This window comes from Mustela lutreola, chromosome 8 (genome assembly GCF_030435805.1).
Source record: "Mustela lutreola isolate mMusLut2 chromosome 8, mMusLut2.pri, whole genome shotgun sequence".
Lineage (NCBI taxonomy): Eukaryota > Metazoa > Chordata > Mammalia > Carnivora > Mustelidae > Mustela > Mustela lutreola.
In genome coordinates, this window is record NC_081297.1 from 76,938,987 (window position 1) to 76,964,316 (window position 25,330).

Consider the following 25,330-nt stretch of genomic DNA (forward strand, 5'->3'; position numbering starts at 1 on the left):
GACCAAATGACAGAGAATAAAGAAGCTGAGCAAAAGAGGGACAAACAGCTACTGGACCACGAGGGGAGAATTCGAGAGATAAATGACACCATAAGACGAAACAACATTAGAATAATTGGGATTCCAGAAGAAGAAGAAAATGAGAGGGGAGCAGAAGGTATACTGGAGAGAATTATTGGGGAGAATTTCCCCAATATGGCAAAGGGAACGAGCATCAAAATTCAGGAGGTTCAGAGAACGCCCCTCAAAATCAATAAGAATAGGCCCACACCCCGTCACCTAATAGTAAAATTTACAAGTCTCAATGACAAAGAGAAAATCCTGAAAGCAGCCCGGGAAAAGAAGTCTGTAACATACAATGGTAAAAATATTAGATTGGCAGCTGACTTATCCACAGAGACCTGGCAGGCCAGAAAGAGCTGGCATGATATTTTCAGAGCACTAAACGAGAAAAACATGCAGCCAAGAATACTATATCCAGCTAGGCTATCATTTAAAATAGAAGGAGAGAATAAAAGCTTCCAGGACAAACAACAACTGAAAGAATTTGCAAATACCAAACCAGCTCTACAGGAAATATTGAAAGGGGTCCTCTAAGCAAAGAGAGAGCCTACAAGTGGTAGATCAGAAAGGAACAGAGACCATATACAGTAACAGTCACCTTACAGGCAATACAATGGCACTAAATTCATATCTCTCAATACTTACCCTGAATGTGAATGGGCTAAATGCCCCTGTCAAAAGACACAGGGTATCAGAATGGATAAAAAAACAAAACCCATCTATATGTTGCCTCCAAGAAACACATTTTAAGCCCGAAGACACCTCCAGATTTAAAGTGAGGGGGTGGAAAAGAATTTACCATGCTAATGGACATCAGAAGAAAGCAGGAGTGGCAATCCTTATATCAGATCAATTAGATTTTAAGCCAAAGACTATAATAAGAGATGAGGAAGGACACTATATCATACTCAAAGGGTCTGTCCAACAAGAAGATTTAACAATTTTAAATATCTATGCCCCCAATGTGGGAGCAGCCAACTATATAAACCAATTAATAACAAAATCAAAGAAACACATCAACAATAATACAATAATAGTAGGGGACTTTAACACTCCCCTCACTGAAATAGACAGGTCATCCAAGCAAAAGATCAGCAAGGAAATAAAGGCCTTAAACGACACACTGGACCAGATGGACATCACAGATATATTCAGAGCATTTCATCCCAAAGCAACAGAATACACATTCTTCTCTAGTGCACATGGAACATTCTCCAGAATAGATCACATCCTCGGTCCTAAATCAGGACTCAACCGGTATCAAAAGATTGGGATCATTCCCTGCATATTTTCAGACCACAATGCTCTAAAGCTAGAACTCAACCACAAAAGGAAGTTTGGAAAGAACCCAAATACATGGAGACTAAACAGTATCCTTCTAAAGAATGAATGGGTCAACCGGGAAATTAAAGAAGAATTGAAAAAAATCATGGAAACAAATGATAATGAAAATACAACGGTTCAAAATCTGTGGGACACAACAAAGGCAGTCCTGAGAGGAAAATATATAGCGGTACAAGCCTTTCTCAAGAAACAAGAAAGGTCTCAGGAACACAACCTAACCCTATACCTAAAGGAGCTGGAGAAAGAACAAGAAAGAAACCCTAAGCCCAGCAGGAGAAGAGAAATCATAAAGATCAGAGCAGAAATCAATGAAATAGAAACCAAAAAAACAATAGAACAAATCAACGAAACTAGGAGCTGTTTCTTTGAAAGAATTAATAAAATTGATAAACCCCTGGCCCGACTTATCAAAAAGAAAAGAGAAAGGACCCAAATAAATAAAATCATGAATGAAAGAGGAGAGATCACAACTAACACCAAAGAAATACAAACTATTATAAGAACATACTATGAGCAACTCTATGGCAATAAATTTGACAATCTGGAAGAAATGGATGCATTCCCAGAAACATATAAACTACCACAACTGAACCAGGAAGAAATAGAAAGCCTGAACAGACCCATAACCAGTAAGGAGATTGAAACAGTCATTAAAAATCTCCAAACAAACAAAAGCCCAGGGCCAGACGGCTTCCCGGGGGAATTCTACCAAACATTTAAAGAAGAACTAATTCCTATTCTCCTGAAACTGTTCCAAAAAATAGAAATGGAAGGAAAGCTTCCAAACTCATTTTATGAAGCCAGCATCACCTTGATCCCAAAACCAGACAAGGATCCCACCAAAAAAGAGAGCTATAGACCGATATCCTTGATGAACACAGATGCGAAAATACTCAACAAAATACTAGCCAATAGGATTCAACAGTACATTAAAAGGATTATTCACCACGACCAAGTGGGATTTATTCCAGGGCTGCAAGGTTGGTTCAACATCCGCAAATCAGTCAATGTGATACAACACATCAATAAAAGAAAGAACAAGAACCATATGATACTCTCAATAGATGCTGAAAAAGCATTTGACAAAGTACAACATCCCTTCCTGATCAAAACTCTTCAAAGTGTAGGGATAGAGGGCACATACCTCAATATCATCAAAGCCATCTATGAAAAACCCACCGCAAATATCATTCTCAATGGAGAAAAACTGAAAGCTTTTCCGCTAAGGTCAGGAACACGGCAGGGATGTCCATTATCACCACTGCTATTCAACATCGTACTAGAGGTCCTAGCCTCAGCAATCAGACAACAAAAGGAAATTAAAGGCATCCAAATCGGCAAAGAAGAAGTCAAATTATCACTCTTCGCAGATGATATGATACTATATGTGGAAAACCCAAAAGACTCCACTCCAAAACTGCTAGAACTTATACAGGAATTCAGTAAAGTGTCAGGATATAAAATCAATGCACAGAAATCAGTTGCATTTCTCTACACCAACAGCAAGACAGAAGAAAGAGATATTAAGGAGTCAATCCCATTTACAATTGCATCCAAAACCATAAGATACCTAGGAATAAACCTAACCAAAGAGACACAGAATCTATACTCAGAAAACTATAAAGTACTCATGAAAGAAATTGAGGAAGACACAAAGAAATGGAAAAATGTTCCATGCTCCTGGATTGGAAGAATAAATATTGTGAAAATGTCTATGCTACCTAAAGCAATCTACACATTTAATGCAATTCCTATCAAAGTACCATCCATCTTTTTCAAAGAAATGGAACAAATAATGCTAAAATTTATATGGAACCAGAAAAGACCTCGAATAGCCAAAGGGATATTGAAAAAGAAAGCCAACGTTGGTGGCATCACAATTCCGGACTTCAAGCTCTATTACAAAGCTGTCATCATCAAGACAGCATGGTACTGGCACAAAAACAGACCCATAGATCAATGGAACAGAATAGAGAGCCCAGAAATAGACCCTCAAATCTATGGTCAACTAATCTTCGACAAAGCAGGAAAGAATGTCCAATGGAAAAAAGACAGCCTTTTCAATAAATGGTGCTGGGAAAATTGGACAGCCACATGCAGAAAAATGAAATTGGACCATTTCCTTACACCACACACAAAAATAGACTCAAAATGGATGAAGGACCTCAATGTACGAAAGGAATCCATCAAAATCCTTGAGGAGAACACGGGCAGCAACCTCTTCGACCTCTGCCGCAGCAACATCTTCCTAGGAACAACGCAAAAGGCAAGGGAAGCAAGGGAAAAAATGAACTACTGGGATTTCATCAAGATCAAAAGCTTTTGCACAGCAAAGGAAACAGTTAACAAAATCAAAAGACAACTGACAGAATGGGAGAAGATATTTGCAAACGACATATCAGATAAAGGACTAGTGTCCAGAATCTATAAAGAACTTAGCAAACTCAACACCCAAAGAACAAATAATCCAATCAAGAAATGGGCAGAGGACATGAACAGACATTTCTGTAAAGAAGACATCCAGATGGCCAACAGACACATGAAAAAGTGCTCCATATCACTCGGCATCAGGGAAATACAAATCAAAACCACAATGAGATATCACCTCACACCAGTCAGAATGGCTAAAATCAACAAGTCAGGAAATGACAGATGCTGGCGAGGATGCGGAGAAAGGGGAACCCTCCTACACTGCTGGTGGGAATGCAAGCTGGTGCAGCCACTCTGGAAAACAGCATGGAGGTTCCTCAAAATGTTGAAAATAGAACTGCCCTATGACCCAGCAATTGCACTACTGGGTATTTACCCTAAAGATACAAATGTAGTGATCCAAAGGGGCACATGCACCCGAATGTTTATAGCAGCAATGTCCACAATAGCCAAACTATGGAAAGAACCTAGATGTCCATCAACAGATGAATGGATCAAGAAGATGTGGTATATATACACAATGGAATACTATGCAGCCATCAAAAGAAATGAAATCTTGCCATTTGCAACAACATGGATGGAACTAGAGCGTATCATGCTTAGCGAAATAAGTCAAGCAGAGAAAGACAACTATCATATGATCTCCCTGATATGAGGAAGTGGTGATGCAACATGGAGGCTTAAGTGGGTAGAAGAAGAATAAATGAAACAAGATGGGATTGGGAGGGAGACAAACCATAAGTGACTCTTAATCTCACAAAACAAACTGAGGGTTGCCGGGGGGAGGGGGTTTGGGAGAAGGGGTTGGGATTATGGACATTGGGGAGGGCATGTGATTTGGTGAGTGCTGTGAAGTGTGTAAACCTGGTGATTCACAGACCTGTACCCCTGGGGATAAAAATATATGTTTATAAAAAATAAAAAAATTTAAAAAAAAAAAAAAAAAAAAGAAGCTAAGAATATAGGATTGAAGCCAGAGTGAACTGAGGTTTTAATCCCAGTTTATCACTTAACTATTGGTATACTTGAGAATAATATACATCTCATAACAAGATTAATTTGTTCAAACGAGGATAGTCCCACTCATCTCACATGTTTGTTAAACATTAAATGAGATGATGAATACACTTTGCATTGTCTGACACAGAAAACACTCAAAGTTAGTACTAATGCAACAGCAGCAATTGTGCTGTAGGTGCATTTAAACTTGCTTGAACTAATGTCCTTTGCAGACATAGAAAACGGCTATACGTGAGCAGCACAAACACGGCAGCTATAGTTTAAGTTGTTGAGGCAACCAATGCTCCTGCGCCTTGTCATAGGCATGAACTAGAAATCATGAACCTGGTGCTCCTTCATATGCATACAGAATAGCCCTGAAATGCAAGCAAAGTCAATATTTCATCTCATGCCCAAAGCAAAGCAGTAGCAATCTCTCTTCCAACCCTAGGAACAAAACAAAACAAAATAAAAAAAAAAAAACACCAGGCCAAACTCAATGAAAAAATTGATCTCCAAAGCAATGCCTTCCTAAGAAAATTCTCAAGGACTTTTTTTTTGGGGGGGGGGCTCTATACAGGTTTTACTTTATGTGCTGATGTTGGAATCTAAATATCAGGAGTAAGATAGGACGACTGTATTGTGGTGATGATAAGAGAAGAGAAACTCTACCTCCTGTGGATGAAGAAGATGATAAAGATAAAGATACAAAAGAAGATTTTTATGCTGCCTCTGATATTATTCCTTCCAGGGTTTCCATCATTTATGCTTCCAGTTATCTTTCTAGACTACAAAACCGGAGATCTAGTCTCAGAATATTTCATGTTCCTCATTCTTTACAGGATAGTAAAAACGTCTACACAAGCCAAGTTCTGCACTCTCGAACCCCAAGCCTGCCTTAGTTCAAGTTCTGCACTCAGCTACTTGCACTTGCCAGACCAACTCATGCCTCCCTGCTCTTGTTGCCTCAGACTAGAATTCCCAGCCCACTTTACCTGTATCGTCAATCACCTGCTCCTCGGTGCCCTGCATGTCCTCAGTCACCAACCACAGTGAATGCAACTGCCTGATGAGCAGATAGTTAACTGAGCACCTGTGAGCACAGACCACGTCTCATTAAGTCCTTCATCCAGAAGCTAGCAAGGGCAGATGAGCATGCAAAAACCATCCTTTTGGAGGCATAGATGGTGGAAAGGATTTTACAAGTGTATACTTCTCTCCAAACCTCATCAAGTTGTAGATGTCAAGGATGTATGGCTTTTTGTACATCACTCATACCTCAACGTAGTTTTTAAAACAAAAGTGTTTGTTGAATAAATGAATGTATGAGATGAATGAATGGATGGATGTGAGGGGTGAAACTGATGGGAGAGATCAAAGAAAATTTTACCTTATAGAGAGAAGGCTAAAAGTACGTCCAGTCTTTCACTGCCAAACAGGAGCAAATATTTCAACATTCATGGGATTATTCACCCATGCCCCCTAGAGAACATCACAACTATCACCATCATCTTTAGCAGCTAATAGGGGTTTTTTGAATATTACCTCCTTCAGTGTCCATGATAACCCCATAAATTCTAACAATGGGAATGCAAGATGCCCAGAATAACAAGCCTAGACTTCCAGGTGGGCAGTCTGAGTCCAGGCTGCCTGTGCTCTAAACCACTGTACTGAATGCCTTTCCCGTGCTAGCCCACTAAACTCTGACTTGGGAAGAGAGCATATATTCAGTAGTAAGTCCTGAAGTAAAGACAACACACAGTGTGTGCTTTTGAAGCACTAACTGAACACAGTATGATCCCCATAGGCGCTCCTTAATTTCCTCCTGACTGAAGTGGCGATAGCAACCTCCCCAACCACTCCACTGGTTCATGCTGGCTTCTTATCATTTGTGTCTCAGCTTTATGAGACCTCCCACATAAGCACTTCCCAGTTAACCAATCTGAAATTTGCTGCCCTGAAATTCCTCAATACATCACGATTCTTTGCCACTACTATTTGAAACGAACAGTCTTCATTTATTTGTGTACTGTCTTCCCCTTCTACTATATACTTCTCATTAAGTCTTTTTCCTTTGTGTTCTGAGCCCTACCCTCCACACCTACAATACTGCCCAGTAGAGAGTAAATGTTCAATAAATGTTTAATGAGTGAATGCAAGGTTAACACTGATGACTGTAACAAACCAAAGAAAGAAAGTCTCAATAGGTAGCACAGAGTGGTCCTGGGCAAGGGGAAGCAGGTGGTTGGCATGGTGGGAAGCAGAGAAAAGGGGAGCCAGATCAGTAATCACAGGCTGTATGTCTCCAGCAATGTTCAAAGAGGATGCATTAGCCCACATCAGAAATAAACTAGCCACTAGCCAGATGACAAGTGTGCCCTCAAGTGGAACTGTACTTGTCCATCAGGGTATCCTTCCCCAAGGCTCCACCCCTACCTGCTGTGCACTCCGTAATCACCAAGCAACACTCTGATCATCACTTTACTTCTGCCACAGATATGGACACAAGGAAGAAAACATGCAAACTAAAAAAACACAAACAGCGAGTTGGCTTGAAAGTTTTAGTTCTCATTTAATTAGCTAAACTTTTGGGCTGCCTGGGTGGTTCAGCCGGTTAAGCGTCCACCTCCTGGTTTTGGCTCAGGTCATGATCTCGGGGTAGTGAGATAAAGCTCTGCCTCAGGCTCCATGTTCAGTGGGGAGTCTGCCGGTGATTCTCTCCCTCTGCCCCTCCTGCCTCTCTAAAATAATAAATCTTTTTAAAAAATGCTTAAACTTTGGGTGCCTGGGTGACTGAGTGGGTTAAGCATCTGCCTTCAGCTCAGGTCATGATCTCAGAGTTCCAGATTGAGCCCTGCATTAGGCTCCCTGCTGGGCAGGGAATCTGCCTCTCCCTATACCCCTCACACTGCTCATGCTCTCTCTTTCTCAACCCATCTCTCTCTCAAATAAATAAAATGCCTAAGCTTTTTAAAAACTCTTTCTCATGACTTTGGTTATTGAGGAACCAGCTTTCAAAGCCGTTCTTCCTCTGGACATACTGAAAATTGCACCTGTGGGACTTTATGGTGACAACCCAATGTTCTGCTCTTAACATAAGGCTTCAGTGTAGGAAGTCAGTTGACTTTACCCTGTATCTTTGCATTCAACATGCAATACTCAATATTAGCTATTTCTGCAACTCCAATTTTGTGACCTTGGATATGCTTCTTAATCTTTATAGGTCTCTGATTCTTTTCTGTAAAATGAGAGCTGTGAAACAAGATGATCCTGACAGATCCCCAAAATAGGTAACAATATGTGAAAATTATATGAAATTATGTGAAAATAAATATCTAGCAATATATAGCAGGGATCTAAAAAAAATCCAATAAATTCCATCTGTTTGCCTTATGGAAAACATACCTTGCCTCATGATCTTATTAATCTGAATTCAGGACCGAAAATTGGTGAAAAAGTAAAAAGAACACAGGATTTACACAAAGAAGAAGGAAGCAAAGGAGGGAAGGAAAGAAAACAGCTCCTTACAAGGGAAGTCAGCAACTCAACACATTTGTTACAAGAGAACAATCAGCCTCAGTGTGGGGGTTATTTGTAAAATATGGAACTTTTCTAAGAATAAGGTATTGCTAGACACCCTCAACCCAACCCCATCAAGCCTCCTCTAAACCTAAAGTGTTGGCAACTGAACCAGAATAGGATGTGCGTCCTACACAAAACCATTCCAAAACATGCTGCAGCTTCCACAGACCCATTCATTGCCAATTGTTACAAAGTTTGCCTCTACAGAAGCAGAGCAGGAGTTACAAACACAGAGGAGGAAGCATCTCAGAAGAAACAGCCTCTGATAATCAAAAATACAGCACACTCATACAGAGGAACATCCTGTCAAATTCAATGTTGGCACCACAGATTTTGGGTGAGCTTGCATCGTTCACACACACACATTAGATAGAGGCTTTCCATCCCGTAGGTCTATATCTAACACAAACACAAAACTTTACTTGTGTATAAAATCCATTCACTCTAAGCATTTCTTGAAACCACAGCAATATGGAATTGTTGGAGAGCGTAAGAGAGCAATTTTCCATAAACCTGTTTTTAAATGTCATGTAACATGCAACAGCATCAATACCAAGGACATGTGAACACAGCATCAGCAATGACAGCATCCGCAGTTTCTTCTCCACATCAAATCCCTAGTGTTCCATCATCTCAGACAGCTCAAGGGCCAAATGGACCACGGCTGCCCAAAAGCATTAGCTTCAAAAAATGGGATTCGAAAACTGTACTCCCAAAGCAAAGAGACAGACTCAGTTTAGAAGTTACAAAGAATGTGGCAATAAAATGCAGGAAGAAAAATGTAAGCATTTAAGTGCTATTTATTACCTCTGCAGTCTACTTGTTCAAATGTAAGTCAAGTCAGGCAGCATTCCAGTATAATGTGTCAAAGGAAACACAGAAGCACTTGCTTGCCCTGTAGTAGTGGTGGGTTGATTTGCTGTCTACTCAGACTGTTCCGGGTTTGAATCAGTACAAGCTATTTATTCAGAGTTTCCAATACATCATCTACATAGTAGTTTCATAAGAAATAACTCTGAACCAGGGTTAACAAACATTATAAAACTGCCTTTTGGTAAAATCCTAAGTTGTACTGAAGGACTGAAAAGTAGCATGCCATCAGTTTGAAAAGTTGGAAGAAGGCTCAGAAACCACAAAAATCTAGCACCTACAGGTAAGGACAGTGAGAATCAGAAAGCAACACCTGGCAGGAGACCCAAGAACGGAGTACAGTCTGAACTCGTTACAAGACTGTGGACATGATGCTGGGTCTCACTCCCGACAGTGTTCATGAATGGAGACAAACACCTCACCGCCTGCAGTAAGAACCACCAGGTCCCAAAGTCATATCCCCTCAAACGAACTCACATAGTTCTATGACTGTGCACTCCTGTCCCTCGGGTACGCTGGTAGGGATCTCAAATGCTCCAGGAGTGTCCCAGCTGTCCAGTCCTATTCATTAATTTCTGAAGAGCAGCCTTAGGTTTCACGTCCGTGGTTTTCAACACATTTAAATATGCTTGTGGCTTCACTATTTCTTACTCGGAAAACTCAGTCAAGGGTGATATTAATAAATATGCTAACAAGTGAAAATAAGTGACTAAGTGCCTGCCAATATCCGTAAAACGCCGGGATGAATTCTGACATGGATACCCACTGAAAGCAAACACAAACTTTTAACTTTAATTCGGTAATGATAAAAATGGTAAAGAAGTTCACAAACACTAGAGAACTTGAGAAATACACAGATTGATCCAGCCTCCCTCAACTGCTCAAGCAGTTGTGCTCAACCACACCCCAGGCACATGGATGCTCACACACGCTCATTTACTCAGAGCCTTTTTCAGGTTTTTAAGATAATGGGTAACTAAAGCAACATGAACATCCTAAATATGGATGCTTTTTGAATATTTCATTTCCTCCTTAAACTTACAATGCTTGTGTTTTTATGGGTGAAAATTTCACTCCAGTAATACAAGATTAGCCTAAAATTTCTTACAGATGCTAAGGAAAATTTCAAGCAGAGACACATTATTATTGAAAAAGATGCTTTTTAGAGCAGGTATATACCTAATTTAATTCTTCATAGTAAAAACAGTTCAAATAATAATAAGGTATATAGATCAGTAAGTGCAAAAGAAGGTTAGGATTTTAAAGTAAACTACAGTTAATACCAAGAACCCACAACTAGCAGTCAGGCCCCAAATCCTGTTCTGGAAGTAAGACCATGAGTCCTTGACCAATACAAGGTTATCTAATTTTATACTATCATTAAAAAAAGAAAATCAAACAAGGTAGGGCCTATTAGCAATGACCTTTTCTAGCTCTCCAGGCAGCCAATGACCCACTGACATCAACGTCTAAGGTGACAGCCAAACAGCACAATTAGAAGGACTCCAGCTGCATAAGCAAAAGCTTTTCTTTGCAACCCTTCCTATAGCAAATAAAAATGGCAGACCTAGCAAGACTCAGAGAGCCCTTGGTACTATGGTTTAAATGACAGAAAAACACAAAAGGAGTATCTGGAGTATAGACAGCACTCTTTTTGTTTTTCACTTTTATATTTTAGAGCGCTGTTTTGGGGAAGGGGATACAATGCTGCTTTACAAAGGACATAGAAGTCCCTTGTTTGAGCTACCAACCTCTTAGCCACACAGAAAAATGTCAGTCATCCATTTGTTAGCACCAAAATCTCCTTCAACTGCTTACAATATGCACCACACATTTTAAGGGGCTGTTGAACCAGAAAAACAAAGGAAGCCCTTGAAAAAGAAACGGAGCTCCCTAGCACTGCCCCTGCCCTTATCACTGTGCCTGCATGCCTGCCGGTAAAGCACGGTCACATTGTTTCCACATGCTCAGGGCCCACAAAACTTGTGCAAAAGCATTGCAAAATAAAACTGCATCAACATTGCATTTCAAAACATGAGCTAGTAGTGGTAGGTCAGCCATGTGGGCTAGAATAATCCTTAATTAAACCATAACCTACAAATGTCCCTGACCTGAGACCTTTTCTTATTGAACGAACAGGCATAAGAACACGCTGTGGCCATGGGCGTATTTCAAAAAGAATATGGGTATAACTCACTCTCAGACACCATTAAAAATGACTGCCTCTTTGCCCCTTTCAGAGGTCATAACACAATTTCACAGGCACAAAGCATTTAAAATGATTAAAACGCAATTCTTTCATTTTTTCCATCAACATAAAATTGTACAGGCATAATTAAGCTGCTCAGATTCAATACAAGAGAAGTGTATAATGCTGGAGATGTGTTCCAGAAGAGCTTCTAGCTCCGGTTCCTGGGACCACATGGAGATAGTGCCCCACACCAAATGTAGTACAAACTGGATACACAGAACTGGGGTTACTTACCTTATAAAAGCTGGATGTTTTCCTCTTGATTAGAAGTCACAAATGGTTTAAGTAAAACTCCCTTCATTTGTTCTTCCAGCGAGCCAAATCTAGCTTCGCATTAACCCAGTCCATTGCAGATAATTTCACACAGCACACGCTTCCCAGTTCCCAGCCCAGCAAGGATAATCACATTCCAGCGGGGAGTGAACAGATGGTGGATTCCATGGTAACCAGCCCTCCTAAGGCGATTGGTAGAAGTGTGTGACTACAGCTTATTGGGTAACAATCACTGTCTTTGTGCTCCAGCCTTGCAAATCCTAAAGGAAGCAACATATAGCCACTCACATGCGCAAGGGCTTGCCTAGCAGGTGTTTGGCTATTTAAACAAGGCAATGCAGGCCAATTAAAAGCTTTTCAGCGAATCTACCCTTGGTGGTTCAAAGTCCTAACGTTTCAGATAATGTCTACTGCTCATTCAGGGAGAAAGGTCACAAGCAGCTTAACTTGAGAAACAGAAAATAACACTTGAAAGTTAACTTGAAAATTCAAGATAAAGCAGTCTAGAAATCTAAGCTGCATCAGCAAATCGTTTTCTGATTTGCAATCCACATGAGAAGTGGAACTGGTTTTGTATTTAGATTTATTTTAAACAATATAACTTTTAAATTTGCTGAACTACCTTAGTTTGAAAATAAGTTTTCAAAACCAATTGTTTTATAAATGTGCACCTAGTCATTTAAAAAATAACTTGTATATATTCATTTTTACTGTGTTTGTGGATTTTGGGGGTTGAGGGGAAGGCTATTAAACTTAAACTTTTCATTAGAGCCTTACCCAATTATGGGATTGAAATCTCTTCGTTAGGTGCTTCCCACAGGTTTAATTTGTTTCTGCAATCATGAAAGTTAAATGCTGGGTCAGCAGGGAAACAGCTTTCCCCTCAACCCGTGGAGCTCAAGAAATCAGAGGGTAAGTCCTTGAAGAAGCAAAATGGCTGAAAACCAAGTACAACCTCACACCAAAACCAACTATCAGAAGTAACGCACAAATCTAAAACAGATAAACTCCAGATACTCCAAAAATCCATCAGAAATAAAATTTTAAAACAGCAAAGAAATAATTAGGATAAGCCTAAGGTAAAAAGAAAATAAAACTTTTACGTTATGACTAGAAGTAGGTATTAATTGCCTTCACAGTTACTTCCTATCTTAAATTGAGGAGTTCTTTTCCTGGCAAGAACATAAATGAGACAAATATCGAAAGGAAAGAGACTAAATTATTTGCAGATGATGATTCTATCTTTAAAAAAAAAAAAAAAACAGAAATCAAGTAGGCTATTATTTATAGTACCAGAAGCTCAGTGAACTATCCAATAAATTAATACAATTCCTTTAGAAGAGCAAAAACTATCAGAATACCAACGAAAGGGGAATTACTAACAAGGGCAAGGCAAAGTATACAATTCATGAGAATAGTAGCAAGAAATTTGTGTGAACTACCTGGCAAAAAAGAATGAATTCTTACCAGAAGGGGTAAAGGAAAATGAAATGAAGACACCTAGTATTTTGTTGAATAGAAATATCTATTTGAAAGACGCCAAGTTTTCCCAAATTATCGCAGAGTGTAGTAGTAAAATTTCCAACATACTTTAGAAAATAAATTTAACAAAGTGACTCTAAAGTTTATTTGGATTTCAAAAAGATGAAAATACCAAAGAAAATTCTATATGAGATAAGTAATAAAAGGTAAAATAACTATACCAAGTTTTTAAAACATGCTATAAATACAACATACTGATACCTCCCATATTATATCTCCAGGAAAAACCTCTTTCTCATTGAATTCCTAATCTAATTACCTATTCTGCCTGGATGTTTAATAAATATCTCAAATCTAAGTCCCCCAAACTCAACTTCTGATTGTCTCCCCAAACCTACTCCTCCTGTATCCTTCCTTGTTTTTGGAAATGGCAACTCCTCTCCTGCAATCATTCAGTCTAACACCCAAGAGCCCACCTCCCAGCCTTCGCTGACACATTCTCATCCAACCTGACAGCTCATGTCATGAGCTATTTCTTCCAATCTGGCCACTTCTTACCACCTGGTCTCATAATAACTTCCTAATTAAACCCTGCTTCCATCTCACCTCCTACAGGCTGCAAACCTAAACAGACAATGCCAATTCTCTTCTCAAAACTGCCACTCCCATTGCACTAATACAAGTCCCATTCTGTGTGAAGGCTTAAAGAGCCCTTGATAACAGGGCCCCCTCCCATTAACTCACTCAACTCCTTTCCTACAACCTTCTCCTGCCTTCCCCAAGCTCTCCAAGCAGTCTGCCCTTTTGTCCTCTCCTCAGCACTTTCTCAGTAACTGGGACAGCGATGGTGTTTCCCACAGGCCAGTTATCTGTACACATCCCCCCAAACCCCACCAGACTGTGAGCCCCTCAAGGCCAGGGACTTCCACTATGGACTCTGTGCTCCCAGTGCCAAGCAAAGGTCCTTGTGTATCACGAGCACTTATTAAATCTGCAATGAGTAACAGCTTGCTGCAGAATTTTTTATTCCAGTGCACCTTTAGAGACAACCTAACAATCTAAATAATAAGTGAATGATTACACAAGAATGCGTGCTTAATGGAATATCATGTGGTTATTAAAAATAAAGTCACAAAAATGAGGAGAATGATGATGGCATATTAATAACAATATACAATGAGCCCTTAGTATGTGCCAGGCATTGTAATAAGCACTTTACAAATATTTTATTCAAACTTCAGAGGGACTTTAAAGTAGATCTTATTGGGGCGCCTGGGTGGCTCAGTGGGTTAAAGCCTCTGCCTTTGGCTCAGGTCATGATCCCAGGGTCCTGAGATCGAGCCCCGCATCGGGCTCTCTGCTCGGCAGGGAGCCTGTTTCCCTCTTTCTCTGCCTGCTTCTCTGCCTGCTTCTCTGCCTACCTGTGATCTCTGTCTGTCAAATAAGTGAATAAAATCTTTAAAAAAAAAATAAATAAAATAAAGTAGATCTTATTATCCTTGTTTTATAAGTGTGGAAACACAGACTCAGAAATTCAGCTCAGTGTCCTATGTCTCAAGGCTAAAATTTGAACCTCATTTGTGGCCAAAGCTAGGGTCTAAGTCATTATTGCTACACTCCCTCCTGGAAGTAAAAGGGGAAAAATAAATACATAACTGAACACTCACTATGAACACTATAAAAAGGAAAAGATTCTTAGGAACAAAAGCCTAGGCTTACCTATCTCAAAATTATAAGAGCAGTTGTGAGGAAGAAATATTGGTGATATTGTCCTTTCTTCTATTTTCCAAAATTCCTAATATCAGGAATGATTACTTTCTAAAAATAATATTTATTCCTACTACACGTCCTCTTCACTATTCATTCCCCTATGTTCTTGGGTGGATCTACTAAGTAGCAAGCCACAACAAAAAAATCTAAAAATAACTTGACTCACGATTTCTTGAGAATTGATTCTATGGGAATTCATGAGAAAGAAAAAACAGTGGCAGATTCAAGAAAGGCATGTCAACAACAGTGTCCTCTTCAGAACCATAGTCAACTCTGGGCACTCTGACATTGTCTACAACAACAGCACCTCAAGCCACATTGCCCAGAATCTAGTAATAGGACCTCCAAATGTAAACTGTAGGGCAGGTGACAGAGCCAACAATCCTCAGAAAGGTTCTCAAGCTGAAAAAGTGTTGGAAGCAAAGAGGCCCAATAATTTATCTTCTTCAGATGGGGGCAACATCACTGCCTAGAATCTGTTAGAGTAGCGACTATGCCAGCTAAGGGAGGAAATAACCTTGTGAGCATAGTTCTATCTCCCTTCACTATTGAATGTACCTGGTTTCATTCCCCCTTAGTCAACCTTTATCTCTTTCTTAGCAAGAAGATACTCTTAAGTCAGAGGTCCCCAACCTCTTTCAAATTATGGAGCCCTTAGCCTCTCAAGGCACTCCAGGCCAACAGACATCCCTAACGGGCTCATTTACTTCGTGTTTAGGTATAAACAACTTAATAACGATTTCTAACCCAGCAACTTAGCATCATTTGAAAATGTAATATAAAACATTCGGAAAAAATAAATTTTTCTAAGATTTTACTTATTTGAGAGAGAGAGAGAGAAAGAGCATGCGCACATGTGCCAGTGAGGAGAGAAGCAGAGAGGGAGGGAGAGGGACAAGCAGACTCTACGTTGAACATGGACCCCGACTTGGGGTTGATTCCAAGACCCCAACACCATGACCGAGACTCTGACAGAGTGAAACCAAGAGTCGGATACTCAACTGACTAAGCCACCCAGGTACCCTGAAAAATACTCTTACTCCACTCTTAAATCACTATGTCTACTTACTAATGGCATGTGGGTCCCTGTTGGGTTTGGGTCCTGCAAAACCTCTCACACCACAGGATCTAATAGTAGACCTTGCCCTCCTCATTCTTGCTTCACATGGATTTTTAACAGGTATTTGCTTGTTATCACAATAACCTGCCAACACCCCAGCTCTGCAAAACTTGGATGTCTCCTAAAGAAATACAGTTCAATCTAATACTAAAGCAGAAACACCTAGAGCTAATATAGTTCCCACAGTGTTTTATAGATGTGACAGTGCTTGTCTAGAAATGTTAAAATGTCCTGCAGGCAGCACACTCCAGTGAGCTGAGGGGCTATGCCCTCCAAGCACATAAGCATAGGGACATATTTTGGCAATGATGTTTTTAAGCTCTTAGATTTTGTAATGCCCCATGACAGAAAGACTCCCTAATTAGAAATCCAGAAGCCTGGACTGCCTGCTTAGCCACTCATGACATAGGCACGCCATTTTGTCCTCTCTATCCTGTGCGCTTCCATCACAAAACAAAGGAGCTAGGTTAGATCATCTCCAACATTCCTTCTCTTCTGAAATAGTAAGAATGAATGTTGGAGGAAGAGGGTCCTTCCTCGTTCTTACTAGTTTCAGAGGAAAAGGAGAAAGGGCAGAACAAGTATTTATTTACCAGAAGGAAACCCAGACTAAAATTCATGTGTGCCATGATAAAGTTTTGAATGTGAGGTGTTACTGAAGTACCAGGTAAGGTGGTAAGTGGATCCCACGTAGGGCACACTCTGAGTGACCCTGTCACCAGTGCCACACTTTCGGCACTTTCTACTCTTAATGAAACTCCTCTAGACAAAAGGTTTGTATGATTAAGTGACTGGATATTGTCAGGGTTGGAGTATGATAATGAAACAGATTCAAATGACCTATCCTGATTGGAAATCAAATTTATCATCTCTGCCTAAGCAGCACCAAATTAAAAAACAGCACTAACCAGGTACAGACACTGAAACACAAAATACAACATTCAAAAAGAGGTGACATTTTCTCAGATATTTATACCGTGTTACCAAGAATTTTGTATTCTTAATGAACATTCTATTGTTTTTATTTTTATTTTTTTTTTTTTTAAAGATTTTATTTATTTTTTTGACAGACAGAAATCACAAGTAGGCAGAGAGGCAGGCAGAGAGAGAGGGGGAAGCAGGCTCCCTGCCGAGCAGAGAGCCCGATGTGGGGCTCGATCCCAGGACGCCGGGATCATGACCTGAGCCGAAGGCAGAGGCTTTAACCCACTGAGCCACCCAGGTGCCCCATGAACATTCTATTGTTTTTAATTTGACTTTTTTTTGCAATTAGTTTTTAAAACAATGGTTTAGAACAAATATGTAGGCAAAGGAAACAATGGCAAAAGCTTTTGCACAGCAAAGGAAACAGTCAACAAAACCAAAACACAGCTGACAGAATAGGAGATGATATTTGCAAATGACACATCAGATAAAGGGCTAGTACCCAAAATCTATAAAGAACTTATCAAACTCAACACCCGGAGAATGAAAAATCCAACGAAGAAATGGGCAGAAGACATGAACAAACATTTCTCCAAAGAAGACATCCAAATGGCCAACAGACCCATGAAAAAGTGCTCAACATCTACGGCATCAGGGAAATACAAATCAAAACCACAATGAGGTACCACCTCACACCAGTCAGAATGGCTAAAATTAACAAGTCAGGAAATGACAGATGTTGGTGAGGATGCAGAGAAAGGGGAACCCTCCTACACTGTTGGTGGGAATGTAAGCTGGGGCAGCCACTGTGGAAAACAGTATGGAGGTTCCTCAAAAAGTTGAAAATAGAGCTACCCTATGACCCAACAATCACACTACTGGGTATTTACCCTAAAGGTATAGATGTAGTGATCCAAAGGGGCATTGCACCCGAATGTTTATAGCAGTAATGTCCACAATAGCCATACTACGGAAAGAGCTCAGATGTCCATCAACAGATGAATGGATAAAGAAGATGTGAACACACACACACAAACTCAGGAATATTATGCAGCTATCAAAAAACCTCCAAATCTTGCCATTTGCAATGACATGGATGGAACTAGAGGGTGTTATGCTAAGAGAAATAAGTCAATCTAAGAAAGACAATTATCATATGATCTCATTCCTAAGTGGGAATTTAAGAAACAAAACAGAGGAGCATAGAGAAAGAGAGGAGAAAATTAAACAAAACAAAACCAGAGAAGGAGACACACCATAAGAGACTCTTAATCATAGGAAACAAACTGAGGGTAGTGGGGGGGGGGGGGGATGGGGGAAATGGGGCAACTGGGTGATGGACGTTAAGAAGGGCATGTGATATAATGAGCACAGGGTGTTATATAAGACTGATGAATCACCGACTTCTACCTCTGAAACTAATAATATATTAATTAATTGAATTTAAATAATTTTTTTAAAAAATGTATTTGCAGGGTAAAGAGCATATTATGAGCAAAAGAAAATAAGTGAAAACAAATAAAATAAAATGGAAATAAACAAATGGAAATTTTCTGCCTAGTTTGCAAGGGGTTAAGATGATACAGTAACAAATCTGGTCTGATTTGATGGAAGTAAATTTTTTTTTAATTGCCCATCATTCCTCTCTTGTGGTTAGCATTTGAAAGAAGTACTTTCCTTTCTAGGACTTGCTACCATATTGTAAAGAAAACAATTATAAGGAGGATAAATCTATATCAGGGGTCTCATATACTAGTCATTTTCCATGCAAGTCCAGCCATCAGATAGACTCAGGTCTAACAATGCGTCAGGATTTTTTTTCTTAAGTAGGCTCCATACCCCATGTGTGTCTTGAACTGATGACCCTGAAATCAAGAATTGAGCCAGCCAAGCACCCCACAGGGATATTTTTATTTACAATCAGAACAATGTCATAGTCCAATGTGAATAACGGGATCCAATTTTTCACATCATTAGATTATCTACTGCTGTCTTCCATAGGGTAATATTCCCTCTCCTTCCAAATCCTTCACTTTGACTCTAAAACCCACGCATTGGGTCCTAGTCTGTTGCTCTCCCCATTCTCCATTTGTACCCACATTTTTTTTAAAAGAAGTGATTCATTTAAGTTGGAATCTAGATGTTTTAAATTCTTGTGTAAGAAAATTCCAGAAATATATGAAAGTTGAAGACTCTTTACAGGGAGTACCTATGTCTAATATAATATACATTTCTGCTAATGTAATAATTATATTAATTAATTACATTAGTAAATACATTTAAGTTACATGTTTATGAGAGGGTTCAATAAGTGGAAAATGGGATAAGAACAAAGAATGTTATCTAAGCAAGACATTAGGTTTCCACAGTTTGCAAAGTGCCAACCTAAACTCTATAGGTAAGAAAAAGGAGACACAGGCTCCTTTTTCCAAAGGAGTCCTCAGCATGTTTAAGAAACAGTTTTACCTCTGGTGCAGGGGTGAGAGCAGGTATGGTGCTAACAAGATAAAGCAGTGATAGGGGCACCTGGGTGGCTCAGTGGGTTAAAGCCTCTGTCTTCGGCTCAGGTCATGATCCCAGAGTCCTGGGATCAAGCCCCACATCTCATCGCATAGTGCTCTCTACTCAGCGGGGAGCCTATTTCCCTTCCTCTCTCTGCCTGCCTCTCTGGTTAATTGTGATCTCTGTCTGTCAAATAAATAAAATCTTAAAAAAAAAAAAAAAGGTAAAGCAGTGATAGATTTATAGTGCTAGGGAAGTGGCAAAGATACATCACACAAATGTCATTCCATAAAATTATCAAAATGATCAAAATGATGAATTCTTTTATTTTAAGAGACTGAGATAAGGCCAGAGTGAAAATGACAACCCAGGTTTTGTGCTCGTAAAACTCAAGGCTCAATAATTAACACTTATAGCTCAAAAAATAAATATCCTGAAAGATAACCCATGCAAACCACTATTACTTTTGATCAAATTTATTCAAAACTATTGAGCTTAAGTTGTACAGGATTTCCTTTGTTAGGAAGGAAAGCAAATCCTGCAAAAATAATCAACCGAACCTTTATTGTTGAAACCTGGAGATTTATTTATGGCCTATCTGGTCTTATAAAATCAATTCTCTCAACCTAGCTTTATCTTTCTATCATAAGCCCAAACCCCAGAGAGGAAAGTATTGAAAAGAGTAGCCAGGCTTTGTGAGCAAGAATCCTCTAAGACTAGGACTGAGGTAAACTCAACTGTGAACATTGGAAGGTGTGTGTGTGCACGTGTGTGGTATGTGTGGCAGGAGTGTGTGTGTGAGGGGGTATACGTATGAAGATGCACATGTGGGGGAGAAGGGTGTGTGTGGCACATAGGACCTAACAGCATATTCTGAAAAGTTTCTTCATCTGCCCTGTAAATTATTTCTAAATGCCCTGGGTTCTTTTCTTAGGCAACCAGAGGATAACTGGCTGAATGGGGGGGTGGGGGGCAAATCCTGGTTAGTTAATGCTGTGAATACAGACTGCCGAATTCTGGGCAAGATGGGATGGAAGGATTAAACTTCTTTTTTTTTTTTTAATTTATTTATTTGACAGACAGAGATCACAAGCAGGCAGAGAGAGAGGAGGAAGCAGACTCCTTGCGGAGGCTGAGATCAAGACTTGAGCCGAAGGCAGAGGCTTTAGCCCACTGAGCCACCCAGGCGCCCCAGGATTAAACTTCTTGTCCCTAAAATATTAGTGGGGTGACTTCGGAGCTCCAACCTGAGCTTTGAGACTTGCATCTAAGAAACCTAGGCACAATACTTGGTACCTTCCTCTCAAGAAGTTCAAGATCACACAGGTGAACTCTCTTTGAATACCTGGAAAACTATGCAGGTCTAAGATGTTTTAATCATGTTTGAAAGTAGAGTGATGGGACACATACACAAACAACTGTTTACTCTGTGAGCCAAGAAGAGCATTTCTTGTCATGAAACACACACACACACACACACACACACACACACACACTTAAAAGTTTCTTCTAAAATAAAAAACAAAACCCCTCTCAGCTTCATTTTCTTGTCAAGCTGTCCAATCTTGCTCCTTTCTTTCTCATTTGCACTTCTCAAAAGGTGAGACCTCTACAGTCAACTGCTTCCACTTCCTCAGCTCACCTCTGTCTGACCCACACGCACTGACCCTGCTCCCATCAAGATCAGCAGGGACATTCCAGTTGCCCAACCCGCAGGTTGCACTGTTACGTTCCCGTATCCCTACACTGTTTTTCCTGCATATGTCTGGCTGTGCTGACCTTGTGCTTCTCTGACATTCCTTCCTCCCGTGCCACCTCACTACCACCTCTCCTGGTTCTCCAGGACGCTCTCCTGCAACTCCTTTCTTCTCTTGTATCAGCAACTCCTTCTCTACCTTCTCCCTCTTTGGTCACAACCAATTAATCAGAGAAGGTCAGTAAATGTTCACTGAATAAATTCATAAAACACATCCCAAGCAAATGTGCTTAGATATTATACAGCAATTCATGGGCAAAATATGTAGTTATCAGTTCAAACATGGACCCCATTAGCAGAAGAGAAGCTTTTCATCCCTTTATGTAAAAAAAAAAAAAACCACACACACACAACAAAAAACCAATGTAAACGATATCTTACTGAGCATAGAGCAGGAGGTGGGTCAGAGTAAAGGTCTTAGCAGCCGTCATAATAGTCCGCCCAACAACTGTACAGGAATTTAAATACTTCCCAACCACATTCGGATGCCAAACCTCATTCTTGTTTCAGATCCTCTGTGCTTGCAGTTCCCTCTGCCTAGCACATTTCCCCAAATCTTCCTCTTGCTTCCGTAACACACTCCATACAAGTCTGCGCTTAGATGCCATGTCACTTCACAACCCTATCTCTTGTGACTTTCTACCAACCCCAACACCTTCGTCTCTTTGTTGCTTAATAGCACTAATCACTGCCCAACATTAAATGTTTGTTCTTTTTCCACTCATTTTTGGGTTCCTACCCTAGATGGTAAACTCCATAAATAAGGAGCCTTTGTTTTGTTTACTAAGGACTCTTCAAGGTCTGGCCCAAAGTAGATGCTCATTACATCTTTGCTGCAAGAACAAATGAAAAGAATAAAAAAGGGTAGGGACTGAAAGAAGACCGCGTAAAGATGGGCTACACCTCTGTAACCTATGTGGGAAGTGGCCATGAAGCCAGGTCCCTAACACATCTGAGTGAATGGGAGTGGAAATAGGTGACGAATTTCTGAAGCAAGTTGAGCAGGTATGTTTGCTGGTCTTAAACAAGCAGGCAGTAAGCCTGTATCTAGGACTAATGATCTCGACTCATCAGGATATCACACTTCGTCCAGGACAAATGAGGGGGCTCAAAAGAAAGATGGCTAGCAGCCCAGGAGATAATAAGGGATCCTATAGAGGTCACTAATATCCTAGATGCTTTCAGTGGGAAAAGTGAAAAAGAGACGTCTGCCTTAGCAAAACTGTACATCAAGGGAAATTTTTTTAACTTTCTTTTGGCACTTTCCTATTTCTTTGGTCTCCTACAGGGTGGCTGGACAGTGACTGGTGACTTTGACACCAGATCTCCATGTTCCCTGGCTATGACCCGGACTTTACCTCACAACACAAACCTGGCAGTCATCTAAATCCTAATCCTATTCCAGTGTGATCACACTATGGGGTTTTCCTCTCAAAAACAGCAGAGTCGGGGCGACTGGGTGGCGCAGTGGATTAAGCCTCTGCCTTCAGCTCAGGTCATGATCCCAGGGTCCTGGGATCGAGCCCCACATCGAGCTCTCTGCTCAGCGGGGAGCTTGCCTCCCCCTACCTCCCCCCGCCCCCCCCGCCTCTCTGCCTACTTGTGATCTCTGTCAAATAAATAAATAAATAATCTTTAAAAAAAAAAAAAAAAGAAACAGCAGAGTCAGCCAATCTTGGAGTCGAAAATAGCTGGCCAGTTCGTAAGCCTCCAGTTACATTCTCTTCATACATCTCCACCTTCACTGCCTTGTCCCTGGAGAGCAAGGCTGCCTCTGTTTAAGGCCAAAGGCTGATGTTTAACTGACTGAGAACCCAGGCACCAACCCCAGAAAAAAAATTTGTTAAAAAAAATAAGCAAAAGGCAATTAAGCAGCTTACTCTCACTACCTTACTATCTCTGGATAACCCCTAATTACTGTTTTGCGGTACTTATTCTGAACTCTTTTCTACACATTCATATATCATACAGATGTATATAACAAAAATGTTTTATTTTTACAAAAACAATGTATTACATATCCTGCTTTACCTGTATGAAAAATTATAGCAATTTCAGATATGCACTATGTTAACATGTTTCTAAGTGTATTTCAATAAAAAGTATGGCTTCTTTTTACTTTTTCTTTTTCTTTTTTATAAGTAGGCTCCACACCCAACATGAGACTTGAACTCAGGACCTTGAGATCAAAAGGCACCTGCTCTGAGCACCAGGGTGGCTCAGTCTGTTAAGATTCTGCCTTCAGCTCAGGTCACCATCCTAGGGTCCTGAAACCAGGTCCTGTGACAGGCTTCCAGCTCAGTGGGTAGTCTGCTTCTCCCTCTGCCCCTCCTCCTTCATGCTCTCTCTCTCTAATAAATTAAAATCTTAAAGAAGAAAAGTGTCACATGCTCTACTAACTGAGCCAGCCAGCCTCCCCCACCCCCAAAGTACAACGAATTTTAACTGCTATGCTCACCGTGAAAAAAAATTCTATTTTTAGTTAACTCTTGCAAATATTACTAAACAAAAATATCTTAATGACTAAAAAGCAATGTATTTTTACAGATTAAGAAATTACAGAAATAAAATTAAAATCACCTATAAAGCAATCATGTAGATATAATCATGACCAATATTTTGATGCTTTTCCTTTAAAACATTCATATAATACACATCAGGATTGGAATTTTTCTAAATATTGTGCTCTTTAAGAAATTATATGAAATCATTTAGGGGCACTTGGGTGACTCAGTCATTAAGTGTCAGCCTTTGGCTCAGGTCATGATCCCAGGGTCCTGGGATCGAGCCCTGCATCAGGCTCTCTGCTCAGCTGGAGGCCTGCTTCTCCCACTCCCCCTGCTTGTGTTCCCTCTCTCACTGTATCCCTCTCTGTCAAATAAATAAATAAAATCTTTTTTTTAAAGAAATTTTTACGAAATTTTTTTTAAAAAAAGCAAACTCTTCTTAATAAAATAAAATAAAATAAAATAAATAAATAAATAATTTATTCTTAATTATGTCAGGGTAGATGGGGTTAAAAAGGTGACTTTGTGAGGCACCTGGGTGGCTCAGTTGGTAAAGTTTCTGACTCTTGATTTCAGCTCAGGTCATGATCCCAGGGTCGTGGCATCGAGGTTCCTCCACCCCTGCCCCGCCCCATTAGGCTCTGTGCTCTGTACAGAGTCTGCCAGAGATTCTCTCTCCCTCCCCCACCCCTCCTTGTGTGCTATCTCTCTTAAATAAATAAAATCTTTTTAAAAAGTGACTTTGATATATAATTAAGCTATTTAACATGTTGTAGTGGTTGGTACAGCTAAGGAACATAATTTCTGTTACAGTCCAATAAATACCAGTATAGTCATTTCAAGTTTCTTCAAATAAACAAAACTTTCCACCCAAGAAGAGTTGCCTCCCAATTCAAAGGAGACTTATTTTCAGCTGATGTACCATTTTCTTCTGTAGGTTAAGCTAATTTATTGTGCAGAGTTGCTATCTGACTTTCTAATAAGGTTTCTAATAGTCTCCTAAATGCTGTTCACTTTGGAGGATTTTTAACTGTTAGCTGAATAATGTCTCATGCAAGATGAAACTCATGAATTTTAAGCAGCAACTGGAGTGCTATAATTTGATTCTTTCTTTAAAAATGGGCAACATAGGGGCATCTGGGTGGCTCAGTGGGTTAAGCCTCTGCCTTTGGCTCAGGTCATGATATCAGGGTCCTGGGATTGAGCCCCACATCAGGCTCTCTGCTCAACAGGGAGCCTGCTTTCCCCCAACTCTCTCTGTCTGCCTCTCTGCATACTTGTGATCTGTCAAATAAATAAATAAAATCTTAAAAAAAAAAAAAAACAGGGCAACATAGGTGCACCTGGGTGGCTCAGTAGGCTAAGCCTCCGATTTCTGCTCCATTCATGATCTCAAGTCCACTGAGCTCCACATGGGGCTCCATGCTGACTCTCTCTCTCCCTCTGTCCCTTCCCCA

At 40.2% G+C, this 25,330-nt stretch overlaps 1 protein-coding gene across 4 annotated transcripts in view; it reads right to left on the reverse strand.

Annotated features, from left to right (window-relative positions):
* Window positions 1-25,330, reverse strand: part of FGD4 (FYVE, RhoGEF and PH domain containing 4) — a 220,422-nt gene that overhangs the window by 116,864 nt on the left and 78,228 nt on the right. Inside the window, exon 1 of one of the 4 annotated variants that reach the window (XM_059185680.1) lies at window positions 11,774-12,288. The exons of the other annotated variants lie outside the window; for them this stretch is intronic. The gene's annotated coding sequence lies outside the window, so the exon portion shown is untranslated. Of the gene's footprint in view, window positions 1-11,773; window positions 12,289-25,330 lie in introns of those variants that run through there. 4 annotated transcript variants of the gene reach the window in all.